At 39.4% G+C, this 20,174-nt stretch overlaps 1 protein-coding gene and 1 pseudogene across 1 annotated transcript in view; one reads left to right on the top strand and one right to left on the bottom strand.

Annotated features, from left to right (window-relative positions):
- The window catches only part of LOC145789136 (protein TPR3-like), a 113,600-nt gene that overhangs the window by 30,725 nt on the left and 62,701 nt on the right, over positions 1-20,174 (top strand). The window lies entirely within an intron of this gene.
- On the bottom strand, positions 464-16,388 carry LOC114273927 (uncharacterized; annotated as a pseudogene).

Here is a 20,174-nt window from a genome sequence, read left to right on the forward strand (position 1 = left end):
TGATATGGTGGCTGAAGGTGGATGAATTGCTATGTTGGACTGCTATGCTCAGTTGTGGACTGCTCTGCTGATATGTTGGACTGCCATGCTGTGCTAATGTTGTATAGGAGTCCTTGCTGTTACTTTGGTTGGTTTCTCACCAACTTTGGGGTGCAAATGATAGGATGAGTTTTTTGGTGCCAACCTAGTTGGGATGATTTAGTTCATTGTGATACTTTTGCACTTGCTTCTCTTTATTGATGTATTTTAGTTAATATCTTGTACTTTGCTCTTACATCAATAAAGTTTCTTTTTCGCCGATTAAAAAAAAAAAAAAAAAAATGAAGCATGAGAAACCATGTTAACCACGGTAATAAAGCTTTACCTTTGAAGAACGATATTAATCATCTCATTTATATTAGACCATAATAAGAAATCATATTAATCATCTCATTCACGCCAAACCAATTGTTTACTACAGTAATGAAACCCAAGTAAAATTATTTCTTTCTCATATTTTGCTAGAAAAATAATGCAGCGAGTTGCTGACATGATTATTGGTAATGTTGAAAGCATGAATGAAATATACATTCAAATGGCACTTATACTAGCACAAATTTATTGAATTTTTAAAATAGGTGTATGGAGCCAAAATCAATATCTTTCTGGACCAACCCACATCTTGAGCTAAATCAATTGACAAACTCTATCCCTGTCAGAGGACTCCCGGCATGAAGCTGAAGGGCTACATTGCCAACTACCTGTTAGGTGAAAAGGACACAATCAATAGAGGATTTCATTAACATTATAACAGCAAAATAAGCTAGGAATCTGCTTATGGAAGACACTAACTTGACACAACCTTAGGGAGTTTCTAGTCTTTATATTCATGGCATTTAAACCTATCATCCATGGGTATTTTTAGGGTCTTTTTTTTGGCAACTTTGAAAGTGTATGAAAGGAGTTCAAGAAATATTCAGCAACAATACAGCTTTATAGAACAACTTGAGGACCACAATGCAACAGTGTTTCTAAGCAAACTATGTAAAATCTATTGATTGTTTTCGTATTAATTTTAACTAGAACTTGTAACCATGTCTGACACAGAATGGTTATCACTTAACAGATATAATCTAAATCATACTATAAATTGACACTAATCTAGTAGTCTTTGTAACGTTCATACCTTAGCCGTGGATCTAAAAGCATGTTTGGTGACCGCTGCAACATGGGGCATTATTAGGACATTTGGGAACTTCAAAATTGGATCCTCAGGATCAAATGGCTCTGTCCAAGCAGCATCCATGCCTAAACCTCCCAAGTGGCCAGATTTAAGGTGATAAAGATGGTGTTTGGGAAGTGAGTTTTTATGTAGATTTTAGTAGATGTAGGTTTTTATGAGATAAAAAATTTTTGGTGTTTGGGAAGATAGTTGGGTTTTTATGTGGTTGGATGTGATGTTTGTGAGAGAAAAAGTGAAATGATTATGGGGTTGGATGTGATATTTTGTTTGTATGTGTTTTTTTTGGTTTTGCAAAACTTTTGTCTTTTAGTGGAAAAAATGAGAAAAAAATTTGGGAAGTTGCTTCCCAAACACCACCAAAGAATAGCTTCATAGTCCAAGAGACCCCCTCGAGCTATATTCACCAAAAGGGCACCCTGAAACACAAACTAAACAACAAACAATCAAAGATGCAAACCATTATCATCAAGAGTTTTTTCTTTTCCTTTTTCTGTATGTTTTTCTCTTGTTTGCTCATATAGTTGAGGATGCTATCAATACAAATAACAGACAGTTAAAAGCATTGACTTCTGTTATCAAAGTGGAAGAAATTTTTTTTTGATCAACACAAAAACTTTGTTGATGGGGGAAAACCTTACAAGAAAGGAAGGGAGACATCAATAAAGTTTTTTTTTTTTTTTTTTTTTGGGGGGGGGGGGAGATGCAAGGGCCATCATATGACAGCACCAACCAAGAACTTGTTGGTGAGGGACCAACAGATACACTGACAAACAAGCAAAAAACAAGTATGACAGCACTGATACAAATATACCAGGACTAGTAACCCAGATACAGAGTCAGCAGAAATCTTCTTGCAAAACAAACTCAACCACCTGAAACAGGTGTTGCCCAAGTAGCAGACAGCAGACTCCAACAGGTACATCATAACTACCTCCTCAGCAAACACCAAAACAGCAGATAGTAGCAGAACAGAAGACAGACCAGAAAACAAACCAAATAACAGATCAGATAGCAGCATAGCAGAAAACAGACCAAATAGCAGCAGACCAAACCAGCAAATAACAGACCAATGTACCAAACCAGCACATATCCCTCAACAACAGTCCTTAATCTGATCCAGATTATTGATTACATCCAAGACAGAGTACATGAACCCCTTTGCAGAAGCTTTCACCCATAGAGCAAATCTCAACTTAATAAGCTCACATAACTCAGACCCACTAGGCTGCACAGTATGTTCTTTCTTCGATGGAAACCCATTTCCCAGACATTATCTTTTACACTCACATCCCTTATCTCCAAACAAGAGAAAGTCAATGAGCTGTTCCTATGAGAGGGGAACATGTGTCATAAGTCTATTTCCAATTCTCTCCTCAGACAATCTTCTACTAAGCTAAAGTAGATGGTTGTAACCGGGCCTCAGTACATCCAACCCCTTGATAGTACTCCCTCATGACCCACCTTACTCCACAGAGTACCCCAGGCAACGTGTGTGATAAGCGGTTACCAGTAGGGCAAGCACCTAGATATGCCCAAACTACAAGAGCGCATGCTTAGGGAACACTTCAGCGGGAAACTTGTTCCAAAGTATTGGTGCTATGGCAATCAAATCATACTCAAGCATAGACCCAGCTGTCATAAGGTGAATCAATGTAAATTACAAGAATTAAGTAGATTTATCAATGAAAATAAAACATTAAGCTTCCAAGATAAGTCATTAGCTTGTTGGAACAAACCTTTTTCATCGATGACATAAATGTTTTGTTTACAATGCCAGCCTGAAAGAAAATGTATCCAAAAAATGTGAGCATATACAAATAAGAGGATCCTTACCGTTTCACTGTTCATCAACAAGCAACAAATAACTATGTCGGCGTTGCTTGCAAAAGTATGGATATCTTCATGAAAACCCTTATCGTCAACCAAATCATCATTCATACCGTTTTGAGTGAGTGATGCTGAAGACGTACCATCAAAATTGATAAATTAAACCTCACATTCCATCAAGCTATATTATTTTAGTTTATAAGCCCTTACATACCATCAGACTTGCATGAATTTTGCAAATACGAGTCCCAACTCCGTTTTGTAGCTAGAATTTTGACACCAAATGGTCGCAAGCGCTTTGCCAACTAAATTCCTATGTTTCCAAATCCCATAATGAATACCTACATGCATGAGAAGAATTATCAGGAAGTTGTGCTAAATTCAGTAGGGTTTTTTGCTTGTCACCAATGCAAGTGTGTTCAGTCCTCTTGCTTTGCACTGCACTACTAGAAAACTGCTTAAAACTCACAGCTTTTCCCAGCAGTGTTTCACCAACAGGATCTCCATGCTTTTTCTGCTTAACAGCAATTTGCATCTCATTCTGCCGTAACAACGAAGTAACAGAAAAGCAGTTTGACTTAAAATTCATATACAAATATATGTGCTATATGTATATATATATATATGATACAACCACATATACAAAGAAAATGATGCAAAAGAAAAGGTGTAACGCTATGTAGAAAATTTAAAATCCCTGTGTTTTTATATATCATACAAGAGACTGAGCTCTCTCTATTTATAGAGAGGAGAAGGTGACCGAAAGTGTATATTACAATACATTAAACTATTGCTAAAGCTTTCTTGTGTGCTGGTGTGTGCTAGTGGGTGTGTGCTGGTGTGTGCTTTACAGTGTGATCCGAACATGTGATGCTAGTGGGTGTGTGCTGGTGTGTGCTTTACAGTGTGTATTGTATTGTATAACATGTGATGCTAGTGGGTGTGTATTGTATTTATCTACTGTTAACATCCCCCCTCAAACTCAAGGAGGACAAACATCAACCAACTTGAGTTTGGAGACAAGGTCAACGAAGCGGCCAGGAGAATGAGCTTTGGTGAAGATATCAGCAGGTTGATCAACAGAAGAGATCGGATGGAGATGGACAGTACCATGAGTAACGTGTTGCCGAATAAAATGGCAGTCAATCTCAATGTGCTTGGTGCGATCATGAAAAACATCATTGTGAGCAATTTGAAGAGCACTGTGATTGTCACAAAAGAGGGCAGTAGCGCCAGAGGGAGTAACACCCATGTCAGCAAGAAGCCAACGAAGCCAGAGAAGCTCCTGAGTAGTATCAGCAAGGGCACGATATTCGGCTTCGGTACTAGAACGAGCAGTAAGAGATTGTTTCTTACTGCGCCAAGAAATAAGAGAATCACCCAGAAAAAAGCAAAACCCAGTAGTAGAGCGGCGGTCAGTAGGATCGCCAGCCCAATCAGCATCAGAGAAAGCACGAAGCTGGAGAGAGGAGCGGGCGGAATAATGAAGACCATGAAACATGGTGCCTTTGAGATAGCGAAGGATACGAATTAATGCAGCATAATGTGTGGTACGAGGAGCCGACATAAACTGGCTGACAATATGGACGGCATAGGCAATATCAGGACGAGTAACAGTGAGATAGACAAGACTGCCAACCAGCTGACGATATAGAGTAGCATCAGAGAGAAGAGTGCCATCAAGAGGGGTAAGACGACTTTGAGGCTCCAGGGGAGTTGAGGCAGTCTTGCAATCGGTAAGACCAGCACGGGTGAGAAGATCAGATGTGTACTTAGCCTGAGAGAGAAAAGAACCCGTGGAATCATGGAAGATTTCAAGACCCAAGAAATAGCTGAGAGGACCAAGGTCTTTCATCTCGAAATGATGGCTAAGAAATTGTTTAAGATGAAGAATACCATTAACATCATCACCGGTGATAATCATATCATCCACATAAAGAAGAAGCAAGGTGGTCCCTTGAGCAGTTTTGCGGATAAACAGTGCAGTATCATAAGAGCTGGAGGTGAAACCACAGTCATGAATAGTAGAGCTGAACTTGGCAAACCAAGCGCGGGGAGCTTGTTTGAGACCATATAAAGCACGTTGAAGTTTGCAGACTTTATGAGGTGGATAAGTAGACCCAGGGGGAGGTTGCATGTAGACCTCCTCAAGAAGCATTTTTCACATCCATTTGATAAAGATCCCAGTGTCGGGTAGTAGCAACTGCAATGAGGCTGCGAACAGAGGTGAGACAAGCAACAGGAGCAAAGGTCTCCTCATAGTCAATACCATATTCTTGATTGAAGCCTTTAGCAACAAGGCGAGCTTTATAGCGCTCAATAGAGCCATCAGAACAGGTTTTGATTTTGTATACCTATTTACAGCCAATGGCAGTCTTGCCAGGAGGAAGATCAACAATGTCCCAAGTGTGAGTTTGGTCTAAAGCCTGTAATTCATCAGTCATAGCTTGCTGCCAAAGAGGATTAGAGCGAGCCTCCCGATAGGAGATGGGTTGATAAGTAGAAAAAGCAGTAGAACCAACAATAAAGTCACGAAGACGAGTAGAAGGTTGGATTACCCGGTGTGGTCGAGCAGGAGGAGGAGGAGGAGCCAGAGGAAGAGACTCAACAGGGGGTGAGGAGTCCGAGGGAGCAAGATCAGGACCATCAGAGCTGGTAGGTGCTTGAGAAAGACCAGTAGGCAAGGCAGTCTCAAGAGAGTCAGGCATGGGCAGTGAAGGAAGCTCATCAGAAAACAGATCTGCAGAAGGGTTAGTAAAACACAGAGAGGGTGAGGGAACGGATAAACGGAATTGAGAGAGGGAGGAAAACATTGTGTGTTCCCAAAAGACCACATGACGAGAGATACGGAGACGCTGGGAGAGAGGATCCCAACAGCGATACCCTTTATGTTCAATACCATACCCCAAGAAGCAATAAAGGCGAGAACGAGGTTCAAGTTTGGTACGTTCATGAGGTTGGAGAAGAACAAAACAGGCAGAGCCAAAAACCCTAAGGGTGTCGTAAGGGGGACGGGTGCCATGTAAACGCTCATATGGAGTGTGATTATGAATGACTGGTGTAGGGATACAATTGATAGTGTAAGCAGCAGTGAGAGCAGCTTCACCCCAAAAATTTTCTGGACAAGAGGAAGAGAGAAGGAGGGCTCGAGTAGTGTCAAGTAGATGCCGATGTTTTCATTCAGCACGGCCATTTTGTTGGGACGTACCTGGACAGGAACGATGAGGTTGAGTACCATGACTCCTAAGGAAAGAAAGAAAGTCAAAATCTTTATATTCCATGGCATTGTCGGAGCGAAAAATCTTGATAGTTTTAGAAAATTGGGTTTTAACCATTGCAGCAAAATTGTAATAAAGTTGTTTGAGTTCAGAGCAATTTTTCATAAGAAACAACCATGTAAAACGAGAAAAATCATCTATAAAAACAACAAAATAAGGTGCGCCTCCCATAGTAGGAGTAGGAGAGGGTCCCCAAATATCAGAATGAATGAGATCAAAGGGCGCAAGAGAAACAGAATCACTTTTATTAAACGACAAAGCAGGTTGTTTTGCAAGTTGACAGGACACACAATTGAAAGCATCAGAACTTACAGTACCCAAATGACCACTAGAAATTAAAGACTTCAAACGACCAACAGAAAGATGGCCCAAACGATAGTGCCAAAGCTGAAAAGGAGATAAAGGAGGAGCAGTGGTAGCAGTGGTAGGAGTAGTGATTTGAGAGGAATCCGGAACATGAAGATGGATAAGTTCGTAGAGACGTCCTTGCTTACGGCCTATCCCAAGAGTTTGCCTAGTCCGAGGGTCCTGCACCAAACAACCAGTATGGGAAAAGGTAACAGTTAGACCATGCTCACATAATTGACTAATGGAGATAAGATTTAAAGTGAGAGCAGGCATAAGATATACATGGGATAAAGATAAGTGAGAGGTGGAAACAGACCCAACATGACTTACAGACAGGAGAGACCCATCAGCAGTATGGATAGAAGGAACATGAGGAGTCGAAGAGAGAGGAGTAAAAATAGTAGGATCAAAGGTCATGTGATTACAACAAGCGGAGTCAAAGTACCAGGAAGTGTTACCTGCGGTGGTAGACAAAGCAGTAGATGGAGGAGTACCGGAATGCTGCCAAAAATGTTGAAACATGGCTTCAACATCGGTATGAGAGAAGACCGGAGTGGAAGGATCTACAGGGACAGAAGAAGGTGAATCTTCGGAGGCGGCAGCAGCAGTGCGTGGAGCAGGCATGTTTTTAAATGGAGTCCCAGAACGGTGAGAGTTGCTGCGGGAAAGATTCCCGGTGGAAAGACCATGGCGAGAGGCACGGGTAGGATTGCGGAAGCAATCTTGTTGGAGATGACCGGGGCCAGTCTTGTTGCAAAATCGACAAAGACGAACGGGACAATGAACCAGAAGATGAGTCGATGGAAGATTGCGGTTGTGACAATAGTTGCAGGTAGTGGACCGCTGTGGTGAAGGAGAACTCCGAATCTGGGGAGTAGCAAGAACAGAGTCCACAGGGTGTGGATGGAGAGTACCAAACCTGGTTTCCTCGGATAGGAGTTCAGAAACGGCTTGCTCAAGAGTGGGTAAAGGAGTGCGATGTAGGAGAGATGCGCGGACGGGCTCAAAACGAGGAGTGAGAGCCATGAGAAACTGAACCAAGCGCTGTTGGTCACGGTAGGTAGTAAACAAGGCAGCATCCTCAGTATGAGGCCATGGAGGCTCAGAAAGAGCGAGTTGATCCCAAACATAATACATTTGGGAGAGGAAATCATTAATGGTCTGAGTGTTTTCTTGGCGCATACGGTGAAGATGACTCAGAAACTGATATTGGTGAGCAAGACCAGTAGTCTGATAGCGTTCTTGCAAAAAATCCCAGATGGCCTTGGCTGGAGAGGAAGCAGACTCAAGTTGGAACCTACCAAACTGAAGGCTGATGGATGTAATAGAAGTATTGCGAAGCCAGGTGATGATCTGATAGTTTTTACTATCCCAATCTTCTAGTCGGTCGATATATTTGGCAGCGGAGTCCGTGGCAGCGGATTCCGTGGTTGCTGGGACTGGTTTGCACACATCCCCAATAATGATACGCCAAAGTTTCTTGCCTTTGAGGAAGCCAGACATGGCTTGTGCCCAAAGGACATAATTAGTCCCGTCAAGAATAACGGAAATAGGGTGATTAGAGGAATCCGGGCGATCCATGAGGGAAAAATAGCACAATGGTGGTAGAATCTGAAAAAACCGAGGTTACCAGTGAATTCAGAAGGCCGAAATTAGTGGGAAAAGGAGTGAAATGACCCAAAATATGACCACAGAGGCACAAAAATGAGAGGCAAAGGGGCGCGGCGCACGTTAGCAAGAAAGGGCGCGGCGCACGTTAGCAAAACAGGCCAGGCAGTGCACGGTAGCAGAAGGGCTGACGTGTGCTGACGTCAGAAACACGCGGCGCACGTTAGCAAGATAGTGCGCGGTGCACGTTAGCACGGGACAGTGTGGAGGACGCGTAGAGCGCGTGTGAGGCGGAAGGCGGAGGCAGGCGACGCGCCGTTCACAGAAGCGGCGCGTGAGAGCGCGTTTAACGTTTGATTGGGCTGAAATTGGTGGCGTTGGAATCGTCCGGAGGAGACGAAGGCTCTGGTGTGGTGAAAACTGTATTTCAGAGATGGACGAAAAAGGGATACAGATGAAATGCAATCTGCAGAAAAAAAAAAATATGTTGGAAGAAGAGGCTAGGCAGAAAACCTGTGCTCTGATACCATATAAGAAATTGAGAGAGATTGAGAGAGCAAATTAGCTCTGTGTTTTTATATATCATACAAGAGACTGAGCTCTCTCTATTTATAGAGAGGAGAAGGTGACCGAAAGTGTATATTACAATACATTAAACTATTGCTAAAGCTTTCTTGTGTGCTGGTGTGTGCTAGTGGGTGTGTGCTGGTGTGTGCTTTACAGTGTGATCCGAACATGTGATGCTAGTGGGTGTGTGCTGGTGTGTGCTTTACAGTGTGTATTGTATTGTATAACATGTGATGCTAGTGGGTGTGTATTGTATTTATCTACTGTTAACACATTGTTTCACAAGAGTCCCACAAAAATAAAATGAAAATAAAAAGCACACGGAACGAGCACTACCACAATAAGACCAAAACCTAAAAAGAAAGTAGAAACAACGTCAATAAATAATGAACAGTAAGGAGACATGGCGAAATCGGAGCCATGTTTATGGATTCTTAGATATCTCAACAATAGTGACAAATAAAAGATAAAAGTGCTCAGATCAAACAACTTAACAACAAAAATGTGCTCCAACTGATGTCAAATGCTCAATCAATAGTGGATTTCTTCATGTGACCACCACCAACTGTAGCAGCACTGTCTTTGTCCCTTTTTAATGCATCTACCACTGAACATGAGTTTTTTTTTTTTTGCAGAGTAGCAAATAAAAAGTAATAACAAGGCACACTGCAGTCAATGAAAAAGGCTAGCTCACAAATGATGGTGAAACATTTAGAAGAAATCAATATGCAATAGGCCATGTTATCACTAAGAGCAAGCATTTACAAACTACACCAACCACAACAAACCTGAACATCATTATGATTAAAGGTAACTTTGTCAACTTGGCTAGAAAAGATTCTAATTGATCTTATGTCAGCGTCCTCTAGCTCAAATACCATACCTAATTAACAACCTTACAAATCCTACACCTTAACAAGAACTTAGGGATAAAATTTACTACAAAGAAATATGGAATGCCCATAAATTGACAGAAAAAGGGTTTAGGAATAAAAATCAGGGTCACAAGGTCTGTTTAAGGTGGGGCAAAATAGTATTAGAAGGTGATGAAAAAATGGTGGTCTTTGCAATCACAAAAAGGGGCGCCATCCAAATTTGCAATATTGGACTAGTAATATGGCACTCACGATGTGGGTGTAAATGTCTGACAAAAAAGTAGGAGAGCAAAAAGGGCAGCAGGTGAGAGAATGTCACGCCCCAAGTTCTGTGACAACACCGCACACTTATATAAGTGAGCATGCAAGGTTAAGAATCCAATCACATAACTCACAAAATAAAATACTCAAATTAAATCCTTAATTGTCATAATGCCAAAATCCATAAAAATAAATAGTTCTCAAATGAAAATGTCCACCAAATCCACTAATTTAATCCACTAACAAAACAATAATCCAAGTACTTAAATCATGGTCCTACTCTCGGCACTCCCACATGTAAAAAAAAAGATCCCGCGCAGCTCTACTCTTCAGAATCTGAAAAAAAATAAGAGTAAGCTAGATAGCCCAGTAAATAACCAACCATCACTGCTAGCTGGATCAAGTATACAAAAATAAATAAATAAATCGATAACCAATAAATATAATTTTTTTTCTACAGTTCAATAAATGAACAATTATTTGTAAGACGGTTTCATAGCTAAAAATAAACAATGTACAATACATTTTAATTGAAAATCCAACAAGATAATTCAAAGGAAATTCGTTGTTCAAATCGATGGTTCGATATTTAGATGGTTCAATGATTTGATTCACAAAACCAAAGTCTTAATGACTACGGTCACTTAGCCCGTGACAAGGCCCAGAACCACACATAGGCCGGTGGTAAAGCCCTAAAAGAAACTAGTTTCTGTGCCAATAAATAACCTCCATTGGCTAGGGTCCAAATCATAGTCAGACTAGAGTGATGTTCAAAATTCAAACAATACACAACTTTTAAATAAAATATTCGATATTTTCGGAATAAATATTTGGTACAATTTTCAGAATAGTTTCACAAAATATTCAAATAACTTTCATAATAATATTCGATGTTGTTTTATACTTGACCCATATTTTATTTTAAGAGAACATGAAAGCTATAAATAAATATTTATAATCTTAAACGATTCAGTAGGAATAAAAATGAACCAACAGTGATAGAGGGTTACTTACCTTCGAACAACTAAAATAATATTTTCCAAGCTAATCTCAATTTACCAAGATCCACCTCAATCTCACAAACCTAATAAAATATTACACCGCATAAACAATTATTATGTGCACCCATCCATCTCTTCTTGTAACAACAATAGAATAAATTAACCCAATAGTCTATTAGGAACTCCCACGATTTAGCATCAAAACAAAGCCATCACGGCTTCAGAAATTCTCAACCCATATTATTCTCTTGTTGTTTATATACATGTAAAAATTTGTAATTGCTTGTAGTCAATCGTGTATCCCACAAATACACCACCATTAAACTTAACCTATCACATATCAATCTCAAAATATGAACCACCCAAATGGGATGCAAAATACACTCTAAAATTGAGCAAAATTGAGGCCCCCAACATAGACTACATCAATATATCTATTTAATCATATATGCCCATAAAATCATCTATTGATATATTAACACTAAAATCATAGATAGGAATACAATAAAATAAATCTTACCTAAGTGATGAATAAAGCAAAACCACCACTCTTATGAATCCTCCCTCTTCCTTGGTTTGGGTTTCTTTTCTTTAATTTTAAACTTTTCCAAACCCTTGCTTGATACCTTCACCTTTGACTCTTCCAAACCCTTTCTGCAGCTCTTCTCTTTTTCTTTTTTCTTTTTTTTTTCTTTTACCTTCTCAAACCCTAGCCGCCTATGGAGCAATTCATAGCCTCTGTTTTGTTTGTTTTCCAAGACATAAAGCCACAATAGGTGGGCTTATTAACCTAATTTCTCAAAGTTACAAAATTACCCATCTAAGTAATAGGAAATATAATGCCATCTCATAACTAATTCTTTGATATTAATAAATGACTCATATAAGTTAATTTAATTACTAATCTATCCAATAAAATAATCCTACACACAACTTGGGTTTTACAGAGAATGAGGAGATGTTTTTGATTGATGGAGAGAATAATATATAGTAATAGATAAGAGAGTAAATCCAAGCAACCGTTTTATAAGTTAAAAATACCAGTGATATATATCTCTCGCCTGTAACGTGATAAGACTCCTAACATATATCATTTGCTACTTTCTAAATTTTGACTCAAATGATATTGCGAGGTAATGAAAAATAAACAACTAAACTGTCAGGAAGGAGCTAAATTATAATTCTAGTTAAGCTCTTAGCAATGCAGTGAAATTTATTAAGGTTTGAGAAAAATATGGAAGAAAAAAGTGAAACAGAGCTAAAACTTTTCATCAGTTGAACTTCCAATACATAAATGTCATCTAGAAAAAAGAGAAAATTAGTAACATAGCATGGAGATATAAAATATATATAAATTTATCATTTTCCCCATCTGCAATTTGGTTCAATGTACATAAATAAACAATTAATTTCTACATATCCATAATTTAAAATAATTAATTCACCAAATAGTTGTTGAAACTTTCCAAATAATAAGGTAACAAAAAATGAGAAATGCACATTGATTCTAGATTATTGGATTGAGTTTCACTGACTTACTTACGAAGAAGTCCCAACATCAGGTATATGACCATTTCAGCACATGAAGCTGCATTTCCAGATGCACCACTTGGAATTCTAGCAACTCTGATTCCATGCTTTGTAGCAGTATTGATGTCAACACCTTCATGTAAATGCAAATTATGATATGAAGAACATGGAGACCATATGCAAGTAAGAAACAATATCCAAAAGACATTATGCTTAAGGTATTTAACAAAACTAAAGAAAGAACCTTCCAGCCCAACACCATACTGCATTATAAGCTTCATCCTATTTGCATGAGAAATAACATTGGCATCTAGCCACATGCTTTTTACAATACAGATGTCGTAGTTGCCAATAACATTAGGCACATCATCAAATGGGACGTCATCAACCTACAAAATGGAATATGCAACAGCTTAAGGGATGCACTATAACATGGGTAACCTCTTAAACTGATGTCTATTCCAACTGAAAATCACAAATTTTGAGAAATCAGTTATATTTCATTTTTACATTTTGAGATATCAATTAAAAAAACAATAGAATTTGAGAAGCAACAACCATCAACAGAAAGTAAGACACGCTAAAAGCAATAAAATTTAAAATAAGAGGACATCATATGCAGTGCACCAACATAACAAATAACAAAGGGAGATTAACCTTTATTTTGCACCATGGTAGGGCAACTTCTTTAAAATAATATTATATTTCATTTTTGCTGATAAAAAAAAGATACTACTTTGAACAACCCTTTTGAGGGACTGAGTCCCACTTTCTGGAACATATACTTTTTCTTCCAAAGGTGAGATGACAATTTTACACTTAAACGGGGAATGTATAATGAGGCTCATGATAAATCGATTTGGAAAAAATAATAACTACTACCACTACTATTACCAAAAAAAAAAAAAAAAACTTCCACAACTTGAGGATAGAACATACAACCCCAACATGCAAAATAAGTAAATGAAGAAAGTTAAATACCTTGATAAATGGGTATTTTTGCACATATTCCCTTGTATAATAATGAGATGCAGGAAAATGAGGCCCGCAAAAAAAGAAGACGGGTGATAACCATTTCCTCACCTTCACTGAAAATCCTGCTGTAAAGAACCTTCAAATTTAAACAAGATCACTCAAATGACTTTTCAACCAAAGTAATGTAGTCGATAAGTAAGATCTTCATATGAAATTATATGTAGTTTGAAGAAATTATTTATTGAAACTAGCAAATTAATATGTGGCCAGCCACAGACAATCCACCAAAAAAATGACCATGTCCAATGCTGACAAATGAGATGAAAAACATAAGAATGAAAACTAGAGGTTGTATAAGCAAATGTAGCAAAGAGCTGTCATGACATAATAGTATCTTGAATCTCACGAAGAGAATAGTATTTCTCTTGTTTACCACGTAACATGATATCATAGGAAGCTCACGCTGGGACGAGGGTAGGGTTAAAATTAAGGTGCTCACGCTGGGATGAGGGTAGGGTTAAAATTAAGGTGGTTGTTCAAAGGGGGAAAAAAATCAAAATATTTAAGTCGGGTCCAAAAGAAAAGCTAGGGGCTATTAGCAGTACTCTTTCTTATACATTCCGAATTTTCTGACTACTGCTCCAAAACATATGTGAAATATTGATTTGGCCATCCCATTTTTCTACCTGTCACCATCCCTTCTTCTTCTTCTTCTTCTTCTTCTTCTTCTTCTTCAATTTTATTATTATTATTTTTTGGACAGGCAAAAGTAAAAAAGATGCAACACGAGGGCTTCCTATGAAGTCACCCATCCTAGTATGATCGCACCCCCATCCCGTCCTCTCCCTATTCTTCTTGTTAGGTCCCTATGTTGTCAAATCCGGAGACAAAACCTTGTGTTGATTCAAAAGTTTTTTTTGTGTTTTTGTACTGTCCGCTCGAGCGGAGACTTTTGAGCTCGAGCGTAGATTAGCAGGTCTCAGTATTTTGACAGGGCAAGCACAAATACTGGTGGGTGTGATTTTACGCTCGAGCGGATTATCATACGCTCGAGCGCATCTCAGCTTATTCACACGCCGTTTTTGGTCAGTCCGCTCGAGCGGGCTGTGGTGAGCTCGAGCGGAGATCGCGGATTCAGATTTCTATTTAAAGCTGTTAAGGGTGTTTTTGTGAAGGACGTTTTCCTAGATCTGATCTAAACAAACTAGGGTTGTGTTTAAAGTTTTCTTTGGAGATTTTTGATAGTTTTCCTTGATGTTCTTGAGAGAGTTCTGAACTTATGCATTGAGATTCATACATCAAGGAGGTTGCTTCTTAAGGTACAAGAAAGTTCTCTTCGGTGGATTCCGAAGATTAAAGCGTAGAATTCAAAAGGCGTTTGATTCTACGTAGTCGTTAATTCGACAAGTGGAGTTGTGGTGTGGAATCAACTTCAGGATCAATTCCGTGACGAAGGTGTGGTGAAAAGAGTTACAGAAGATTCAGAGACAAATTGACTGGGTTGGGTAATTTGTATTGTATCTTTGTAATCTTTTTGTTCTTCAGTAGTGGATTGATAGTGGCGTTTCGCCCGTGGTTTTTGATTACAATTGAAGGTTCTTCAATTGTGGTTTTTTCCACGTAAAAAATCATTTGTGTCGATTTATTGTTTATTCTCAAAAACAAACAAACTAAAATCACTCTCGTAAGTGTTTGATGATTTTAGGTTGAGAGTTTTTGAATTTATTGGGTTTTGGAATAAGTTAATCTTGATCTAATCACAAATCACGTAGGATTTTCAATTGGTATCAGAGCAGGTCACTCTTTGTTTTTTCAAAACTATAGGAGTGTGATTTTGTGTGATTAGTATCATGGATTCTATTCGTGAAGGTAACTCGACTCATAGACCCCCATTACTTGACGGAACAAACTATTCTTATTGGAAAGCTCGTATGAGAGCATTTTTAAAATCCATAGATGAGAAAGTTTGGCACTCCGTAATCTTTGGGTGGAGTGAACCTACAATCACTGTTGATGGGATTGATATTCCTAAACCCCTTGATAAATGGGACACAACCGATTACCAGAATTCGAGTTGGAACAGCAAAGCTCTCAACTCCCTCTTCTGCTCTGTCACACCTGAAGAATTCCGTCGAATTTGCACGTGTGAAATAGCAAAAGAGACGTGGGATATTCTTGAAACGATTCACGAAGGTACTACCTCTGTTAAAAGGTCAAAACTTCAACGTCTCACGTCTGCCTTTGAAACCCTTTTTATGCGCGACGATGAGACGTTCGATGAATTTTATGCAAAACTCAGTGATATCGTGAATTCTTGTTTCACTCTCGGTGAAAAAATCCCTGAAGCAAAAGTTGTTGGAAAAATTTTGAGGTCCCTTCCCAAGAGGTTCTAACCAAAGGTGACAGCCATTGAGGAGGCTCAGAATGTTGATACCCTCAAGCTCGATCAACTGGTTGGAAATTTGCAGACTTATGAAGCCCACCAAATTTCTAAGAAAAAGCAAAAAGAAAATATGGCTTTTACGAGTGCCCATGAGACTGCAAAACCTCCGGAGACTGAATTTGATTTAGAGTCTGAGATGACGGCTATGCTTACAAAACAGTTTAAAAAATTTTTGAAAAAGAAGCCGAATTTCAGAGCCCCTATTTCAAAAGATAAGAGTAATGACAAACCCAAAACTGTTCCACCAAAATTTGCTCAAACTACTGAAAAAAAGATTGTAAGGGGATCAGGGGTCAAGTGTTATGAATGTCAAGGGTTTGGCCATATGTCTCTTGAATGCCCTTCGAAAAAGAATCGGAAGAAAGTCTACACCGTAACTTGGGATGATGAAAGCGGGTCGGAGCAAGAACCCGAAGAACCTGAATCCGGTGAAGATGGGGATAGTGCATTCATGGCATTTTGGGCCACGGTTTCTCAACCTCTTCCAAAGCCTTTGGAATCAGCTCGTGGCCAGAACCTGCATCATGCTCCCACCTTTGATGGGGCTAACTATCTGTATTGGAAAATCAGAATGAGGGCGTTTCTCAGAGCTTTTGAACCAGAAGGTTGGCAAGCCATTGAAGAAGATACAGAAAGTGCAGATAATCCGGGCAATCTGAGAGCCCTAATCATTATTCGTGGAGCAATCTCTCCTGAAGAACAGCAACGGGTTGTTCATTGCACAAAGGCTAAAGAGGCATGGGAAATTCTGAGCCAATTCCATGAAAGAGGAAATTCACATTCACTACCATCCAGCAACCTTCCTGTCTTAGTTGCTAGACTGGATGAGGTCAAGGAGAATGAAGAGCAAAAAGAGGATGATGAAACATCTGAGGATAATGATGAGATCAATGGCGATGAACTACAACAAGCCTACGAAAAGCTGTACGAGGAATCTTTGAATTTGTCCAAACTCAACGACAAACTCTCCCTCAAGCTCAAGACATGTGAGAGTGAGAATGTCAGGCTGAAAGAAGAACTTGTAGCAGCAAAGCAGAATATCGTCAAGATCTCGAGTGACAGGCAAGACTTATGTGGTAAATTACTATCCTGTGAAACTGAAAGGAATGAACTTCTGAAGGTGTATTCCACATATGAAGAAAAGCTTAAAAGTCTTGAGCTGTCACAAGCCAGATTGGAAGAGATAGTCGGTCAAAAGGATGAAGAGCTTCGGGTTGCTAGAGCCACTATTGCCATGTGGAACAAAGGTTCCAAATCTTTAGAAGACATCCTCGGGTCTCAACAATGGGTTGCGACAAAAGCGGGTTAGGCTATGGTGCAACAGCTCACAAGGGTCAGGCCTCTACTTCACATGACAAGAAGATTCAAGCAAAGGGAAAATTGAAGGTAGACCAGACTGATCTCTCTCTCCGTCTACCTAAAGCTGGTAAAATCAACAAAAAGGAGGTAAAACCGGTTTTTATTTGTCATCACTGTGGTAGGTTTGGCCACATTCGTCCTTACTGTTTTGAACTGTTTGGTAAGGTGTCTCAAAAGGGTAGAAATTCTAATACTTTTTTGGTTAGGAGACAACCTTACATGTCTAGGCTGAACACCAAGACTAAAAAGATTTGGATTAGAAAAAAGGATTTGACTTGTTTTGTTGCTCACACTGCTCTAAAAGCACGTGATTCACACATGTGGTATCTTGATAGTGGGTGTTCTCGTCATATGTCCGGTAACAAATCCTACTTCACCTCCCTTGAAAAATATGAAGGAGGAATTGTTACGTTTGGAGATGGCGGCACTTCGAGAGTCATTGGTAAGGGCTCTATCAGTGTTACTGGTCTTCCCAAGCTAGATAATGTTCTACTAGTTGATGGTCTTAAAGCAAATCTTTTAAGCATTAGTCAAATGTGTGATTCCCATCATGAAGTCTTGTTTTCAAAAATTAAATGTGAAATTTTGGATAAAAAAGGAAATACTATCTTACATGGGGTTCGCACATCTGATAACTGCTATGGGATTGTTACTACTAATGATCTCACTTGTCACTCTGCCATCATTAGTAACATTGATTTGTGGCATCAAAGATTAGGTCACATGAATTTCAATGACCTAACTAAGATAGCCAACAAAGAGCTTATGAGGGGAATACCTAAACTAGGTAAGAATTTGAGCCATGTGTGTGGACCATGTCAGCTTGGCAAGCAAACCCGTGCTCCTCATAAAAAGGTGAACAGCTTTACAACCAAACGTCCTCTTGAATTGGTTCACATGGATTTAATGGGTCCTACTCGCACTGAAAGCATCGGAGGTAAAAGATACATTTTTTTAACTGTTGATGATTTTACTCGATTTTCGTGGGTAAATTTTTTAAGGGAAAAATCTGATACGTTTGATGTTTTCCAGGCCTTAGTCCCTAAAATCCAAAATGAACAGGGTGTTTCCATTGGGCGTATCATAAGAATCCGAACTGATCATGGTCGTGAATTTGAAAATAGTTCGTTTTCGGATTTTTGTGATATGCATGGAATCAAGCATGAATTTTCTGCTCCTATTACTCCACAACAAAATGGAGTTGTTGAGAGGAAGAACAGGGTTGTTCAAGAAATGGCTAGGGTCATGCTCCTTAGTAAGAAACTTCCTCCTAAGTTTTGGGCTGAAGCCTTAAATACTGCTGTTTATGTCATAAATCGCGTGTATCTAAGGCCCGGCACTTTACAAACTCCATATGAATTGTGGAAGGGTTTGAAACCTAATGTAAAATACTTCAAAACTTTTGGGAGTAAGTGTTACATCTTCAAAGATAGAGAGCCTTTGGGCAAATTTGACTCCCGAAGTGATGAAGGTATTTTTCTAGGGTATTCAACCACTAGTAGAGCTTTTAGAGTCTATAACCTGCGAACTTCATCTTTAATGGAATCTATCAATGTGGTTATAGATGACACAGGTGCACCTACTCCAGCAACAAATGAGGATGATAATGATGAGTCTCCAATCTTGGACACGGAATCACAAAATCAAGGAGAAGGTGCGGACCCATCACAAGAAATGGTTACAGAACCATCTTCGCAGGTAAGGTCAAGCCCAAAGAGTGCTCCAAGGGACATCACTCCTGTTGCCCCTGTCACCGCAAGTCCTGAGCTTAAACCATCAGCTAGGGTGAAACTGAATCATCCAGCTCAACAGGTGATTGGAAGTGTCTCGGATTGAATGAAAACCCGAAGACAGATTCGGGATGAGGTATCACATATGTGTTATGTTTCATTAATTGAACCTAAGAATTTTAAAGAAGCCTTGCTAGATGATAGTTGGGTCAATGCTATGCATGAAGAATTAGGTCAATTTGAACGTAACAAAGTTTGGACTCTAGTTCCCAGACCTAGAGACATGAATGTGATAGGTACCAAGTGGATCTTTAAAAATAAATCTGATGAGAATGGTACAGTTGTTAGGAACAAAGCTAGGTTAGTTGCTCAAGGCTACACACAAGTAGAGGGTGTTGACTATGATGAGACGTTTTCCCCAGTTGCACGTCTCGAATCTATTCGTATTTTGCTTGGTGTTGCATGTTTTCTTGGCTTTAAATTGTTTCAAATGGATGTGAAAAGTGCCTTTTTGAATGGGTACTTGAGAGAAGAGGCATATGTTGAGCAACCAAAAGGGTTTGAGGACCCTAAATGTCCTAATCATGTCTACAAGTTAGACAAGGCTTTGTATGGATTGAAACAAGCCCCTCGAGCTTGGTATGATAGACTTACTACATTTCTTCTTGACAATGATTTTCAAAGGGGTAGTGTGGATAAGACTTTATTTGTGAAACATACTAAGTCTCATATTCTTGTTGCTCAGATTTATGTTGATGATATTGTGTTTGGATCCACTGCTGAACATCTTGTGAAATATTTTTCGGATTGCATGACACATGAGTTTGAGATGAGCATGATGGGAGAGTTGTCTTATTTTTTGGGTCTTCAAATTAAACAGTCTCCTATGGGTATATTTGTATCTCAGTCTAAGTATGCGAAAAATCTTGTGTCTAAGTTTGGTCTTGAGTCTGCCAAACATGCACGCACTCCCATGAGCACCAGTCTTCACCTCTCCAAAGATTCCTCTGGTATTGATGTTGATCCTACCCTTTATAGGAGTATGATAGGGAGTCTTTTGTATCTCACAGCCAGTCGTCCTGATATTTCTTTCAGTGTCGGTGTTTGTGCTCGTCACCAAGCCAGTCCTAAAGAGTCGCACCTTCTTGCG

This window comes from Camellia sinensis, chromosome 13, assembly GCF_055761805.1.
Source record: "Camellia sinensis isolate YWXY chromosome 13, ASM5576180v1, whole genome shotgun sequence".
Classification (NCBI taxonomy): Eukaryota; Viridiplantae; Streptophyta; class Magnoliopsida; order Ericales; family Theaceae; genus Camellia; species Camellia sinensis.